This window comes from Protopterus annectens, chromosome 5.part0, assembly GCF_019279795.1.
Source record: "Protopterus annectens isolate FY-2018-M chromosome 5.part0, PAN1.0, whole genome shotgun sequence".
Classification (NCBI taxonomy): Eukaryota; Metazoa; Chordata; order Ceratodontiformes; family Protopteridae; genus Protopterus; species Protopterus annectens.
The window spans coordinates 1,912,714,173-1,912,720,501 of record NC_056735.1 but is presented as its reverse complement, the minus strand read 5'-3'; positions in this window follow the sequence as shown (position 1 = coordinate 1,912,720,501).

Sequence of the window (6,329 nt, the reverse complement as noted above, 5' to 3'; positions counted from 1 at the left end):
TATATGTATATATATATATATATATATATATATATATATATATATATATATATATATCCATATATCTATCTATCTATATATATATATATATATATATATATAATTATATATATGCATATCTATACACATACATGTACACAACCATTGCTGTACACATGGATGCACATATAGGCACATGTATAGTTCACCTTTCATGGTGGGGATATCACTTATGCGACAGTTGTGGGATGTACAGGTATGTGATTAAATTGCACAATGTTGTGCAGAATGCATGTGGGTGTCCTCAGCCCTTGTAGCATTAGTAGGCCTCACTGTCTGTAACACAGTAGATCTGACAAATCTGTCCCACATCATTTAACCACCACATGACATATATCAACACTACCATGGCAGGCCTTAGGCATAGGCCTACTGGGCAGACACCTAGGGCGCTACTCTAGCAGGGGTGCTTTTCCACTATTTATGTGGACACATGGATGTGGGCACCAGGAAGTGTGGTAGGATGCGCCATGGAGACCATTTGCCTAGGGCACCAGTTGACCTAATGCCACTCCTGCGCACTGCATGCTGTCTTCTAGGCCACACACTACTACCTACATGGATATATGCACATATCAACCTTCACTGACAGATAGCTGCCCACCCTTCACTAACAGTTGCAGTATGTCCCTTGCCCTATGCACATGTGTAGATACAGTTAGATACATACTGCTGCCACACATGGATGATTTGCAGTGTGTAGAGTACTCTTCAGGAACATCTACGACATGCCAACACATACATGTGAGTTACATACCTTACCTTTGTATTTCCCTGCTCTGTGTGTTACGGTTTTGTATTTTTTTCTTTTTTATTGGTGGTTTGTTTTGGGTTTTCACCCTCTATTTAACCTTCGGTCTCTGTTTCTCACTCTATTCTGTCTCTATCTCAGTCTGTGTCCGTGTCTGTCTCTCTCTCTCACTCTCTATCTCACAGCACCTGCAATGATATCATTGCATGTGTGGACTGCAGGTACAGCCTGATTTTCTAGGTATCTGCACTTGTGCATGTGACAGCCTCTGCACCAATCGCTGCCCACCAATCAGTAATTGCATGCAACCTGCTGTTTGGTGCTTGCATTACTCACTGTGATTGCAACCCACTGCTATAAAATGCTAGGTTAGGTAGGCGTTGCCCTTTCAGATTTCCAAGGTGAGGCCCATGCTTGTTTGCTCTGGACACCATTGTGTCAGTCTGAAGGTTGGTATATGTCTCTTATCTAATGCTAGGGTTGTAGGCAGTTATATGCATATTGTTCTCATACCTGCATGTTGCTGCTTCCAGTACACACATCTCAGTGTAGACATGTACGCCCACCTCCAAATGATAACACAGGATACATGGGAGTATGTACTTCTTTCTCACTTACGCAATTAACTGCCATACGCATGTGGTTATTGCACTGTATTCCTGTGGCCAGTATTTATCCTGGTCTGATACTGTGTGGTGTTTGTAAGGTGCTACTGTAACATTATTCCCTGCTAGGATGGCTGGTTCTCCTTTCACAGTCATTTCATGCAATTACACAACCACTGCTGATAAAGACCCACAGAAAAGGGTTTGTGTTATACCATTCCTAATTTCCATTTACATTCCCTGATTGTAATGCATGATATATTTATTTCAGAACCAAGTTGTTTGTATATCTTCTGTGGCTTTGTGGTAATTCATGCAGTCTATTGTGTCAATGGTCTGGGGTTCGAGACTGGCAGAGGTTTTTCATTTTGCTGCTCAGCAGAACAAAGGCCCTGCCATAGAGTGACTAAGGCACTTTTAAGCGGGTTTGCACGGGTTTGCGCGACGCTTAGCAATGCTTAGCTAAGCATACACATGCGCACACTCGCTTAATCCCACTTACTACTGCTTAAAAGTGCTTACTCCTGCTAACCCCCGCGCTCATTTCTTTGAAAGAAAAGAAAATGGGGAGATAGTAAAGTGGTGAAAAAGGGGGCACAGAGAGGGAAAGACAGTAGGAAAACATGCTCGGGATGTGCAGGACGGGTGTAGGGAAGGTCCATATCTGCCCATTTCTTTACCAGCAACAGCTGTGCATATGTTGAATATTTGGAGTGATATTTTAAACCTTCCACCCCTGAGAGAGGGGTGAGGACAACATAGTTTGTTGTACTGCCAATTAGAAATATCAGTGTACATGTCCAATGGACATGTGTGCAAAATGGGAAGCTATGTATGGGGCATAATTTTATTTTCGGGTACAGATTGCCCTTTTATTTATTTATTTATTTTTTTCAGGGGAGAGTGGAAAGTGAGGTAGAGGAAGTAGGTATATTTGGGGAGGTAGGTTGGGTAGGTAAACAGACAAGACAAACAAGATGCATACAGGGGCAGAGTATGACACATGGGGTGGATGAACACAATTGCCAGGGACGGATGTTTGGAAATCACAAGCCTATGAGCCCACAGATGGTAACAGTGGGACTGAGATCCCCACCCATGGGCAGTCACCACTGGACCTTCACAGACCCGAGGGTCACTGTGCTTGGGGCTGCATAGGAGTGGCAGGCTCACCCGTGAGTTGTGCCACTCTCGCCTCGAACTAGCGTAGGGGATCAGCGACTAAATGCTGGATCTCCCTACACACCACAACCCGGAGCCTTCAGAGGGTGACAGGAGGCCCTTCTCCACCCACGCTTGCAGGGGGGGTGAGCCCCATCCCCTGCAGCGCTTCCACCTGAAGGTGGTGTAGGACCTACGGAGGAGGGTGGCCCAGGCTGGGCACCAGACCTGTTGGTACCAGGTGCAACTGCCAGCTGAGGAGGGACAGGTGGGTCCGCTGGGACTGGCCTTCCCATACGTTCTGTGATTAGGTGTGTTTAATTACAACATAGACAACAGCATTCCAAGTTAGTTGTAACAGCATGCAGTAATATTCCCATTAACCCAACACACCAGGGTTACAACAGTTGAACAGCAAGCATAACACATGCATGTATTGAACAACAGTGGACATTCCAACAGCATGCAGGGATGATTGGTGGCAACAGGCCACCAAGATTGTGGTGTTTTAACAGGGGACATGCATCACAGTAAGTGCAGATTTTATATAACAATAGGACATATGTCCCAACAAATGTTATGAGATTAGACATACCCATTGAGGTGTGGAATTGCTTTGTTTATGCACATGGAGTAGGGTGTAAAAATAAACCTCCATTAAAATCTAATTACTACTTTCACTGTACACTACATTCCTATTGACTGCAGGTGTGTATCCCCTACATGTATTCTACGTGTGCCAGATTTACCGATGCATGTCGTCCATTTCACTACTGTTTAGGACTGTTGCATACTTCACAGCTACTGGCACTTCCTTCATCCACTTTATATGGGACTGCACTACTAGGGGTTGTCAGCACTTACTACAATAGTGTAACATTTCTTCACTGCAAGGGTACAACAACATTTCTGAGTAACTGGCACATACACTCTGCAAGTATTATACCTTTCTTATTTACATTAAAACTCTTTTCTACGGGCTCTCTCCTGTATTTCACATTACACTGCATACAGTAGACATATTCAGGATATGTTATACCTTTATTGATAGGTTACAGGACTGTTTTGCAGGCTCACTCACTTTTTATCTATGACAGTGCATGCAGAGATAGTATTCCAGACATGTTTTTGCTTTATTCATGGGTTACTACACTCTATTCCTGGCTATCTGACTTATGATATGTAACAGTACATGCAGAGGATTTATTCAGGGAATGAATGTTTTATACTTCACAGCTACTTCCACTTCCTTCATCCACTTCCTATGGGACTGCACAAGTGTGGGTTGACAGCACCTAATATAACAGTACTATTTTTTATTGCAAGGGTACAACAACATTTTAAAGTAAGTGACACAAACACACTCCAGGTTTTATACCGTTATTAATTACATTGAACTCTCTTTTCTACAGGCTCTCTCCTTTACTTGTTATTACAGTGCATACGGAAGACATATTCAGGACATATTATACCTTTCTTGATATGTTACAACACTCTTTTTCAGGCCTGCTCACTTATATGTTATGACAGTACATGCAGGGATAGTATTCCAGAATTATTTTACCTTGATTGGTGGGTTAGTACACTCTATTTCTGGCTCACTGACATTTGTTATATAACAGTACATGCAGAGGATTTAATCAGGACATTTTATTGCTATATTATTGGGCTTAAACACTCTTCTCATGCTCACTCACATATATCTTGTTACAATACATGCAGAATATTTACTAACCTGCCTGGTGGCATAGCCTTAGCAGCCTATCTGCATAGGCTTGCTGATTCATAGCATGAGCACCTGCAGCTGTGGAGTAAATAAAGGGATATTGAGACATACCTATCCATTATTTAGACTATATTAGCTTATCATACATACTGCATTCCATGGCTACCTACTTAGTAGTGTGTCATCCCGCATTTGACGGGCCTCCTGAATCCACTGGTTCAGAAGGTCCTGCTTCCGCCTCTTCAAGTCTGCATGGTGGTGACAGACCTGCTCACCAGTCCGAGGGATGCCTGTGGCACTGGTGAGTTCATGAGCCAACTGATTCCAAGCCTCTGCCTTATACTCCGTTACTTGGAACTGGCCCTGCAGGAGTCAGGTCTCATGCCGATGGACTAGGAGCCATACCATATATCTTGACTTCTCAATGCCCCAGCATTGCACTCTAAAGTGTGTTCCCTCTCCAGCACCAGACATTCTAACTGCAGATGGGTGCTACAATCAGTTGTGGCGAGTATTCCCACCTATGCGGCTTAAATATGCCACATTTCCCGCACTTTTCTGTGATTGGCCATTTTTGAATATTCTTGGCTGACTGCAGACCTGCTTAGCAATGGTTAATCAACCTTTTATTACTATATATATATATATATATATGTTAACAGTGGATGTTTATCCTAAGCTGTCATGGCTTAGTGGTTCGATACTTTGATTCTGGTGTACAGTGTCCTGGGTTCAAACCTTATCACTGCATTTTATTTTACTACTGTCCAGACAAGTTAGGGGGTGTGGCTGTGTTTAAGCAGCTTTGCTCTACGTTGCTCCACGTTGCCCGACGGTGCGCTGGTTGGCGCGGTGCGCACCTCCGCGCAAACCAATTGCGCTGGATACAGCACTATTTACCTTTGGGCAACTATTTTGCGATGGGTAAAGCACAATTTAGCTATGGGCAACTACATTGTGCTGGGTAAAGTGCGAGTTAGCTAATGGCAACTACATTGCGCTGGGTAAAGCGCGAGCTAGCTAGGAGCAACTATATTGCGCTGGGTGAAACGCTGCTTAACTGCAGGCAATTTTATATTGGGATCCTTTAAAATATTTATTTTATTCACTGATACATTGGCCATTTCACTGCTTTTTGCTTATGTTTAAACATATATGTTGGGTATTATTCCATATACTGATTTAACAAATAAATACGACAGGGAGTGGTGGGACTCGAACCGTGAATGCCTCTTCTTTGTGCAAACACTCTACCAGTACGCTATTGCTATTTGATGTGATTTGCATAAACATTATTTTTTATGCTCTTCCATGTCAGTAATGCTAACTGTAGCTAAGCAATGGGCACACCCCCACACACACACGCAAATACAGGCAGCTATTTTGGAAGTTTAATGAACATTTTAATGTTATGCATTTTGGACATGTGATGGGGGTTTACAATATCTGACAGTGAGATATTGGATGCAGGGGCATTTGAGTGGACTCGCTCTTGTTTATTTACTTTTATTTTCAGCACTTGCAGGGGCAAGGACATTTAGACTGCTCGGCAGTCGGTCACTCCCCCTGCTTTCTTACACAGTCCGTGTAAGACTTACGGTTGAGTCAGCATGCCCTCATGCATATTCATGCCATGCTGACATCATACCGTTCAACTGCAGCTTCCGAGTAAGACTTATTAAGTCTTACACAGAGGATTCGTGAATCCGGGGGTAAGACAATCACACAGAAGTACAATTTGTGGAGACAATAAAAGAAGAAAGTAAGCAAATATAAAGCAAGCAATAAAGTTGAACATAACATCATATAGAAGATAGAAGAGAGTTCCTAATATGTATGTTATGTAATAACACATGAAAAATATATTACAGAATAAGTAATAAGTTGTAAAAACTATATACACTTTCTGGCAAGAGACTTAGGTAGCAAATTTCAGTCATAATTTCTGGGATAGATAAGGGTTAGTGTAAGAATAGAGAGACGGTACATTAGAAGGTTAAGGAATTATGGAAAGGTTAGTCTAAAAATTAGGTAATGAAGGGAAGTA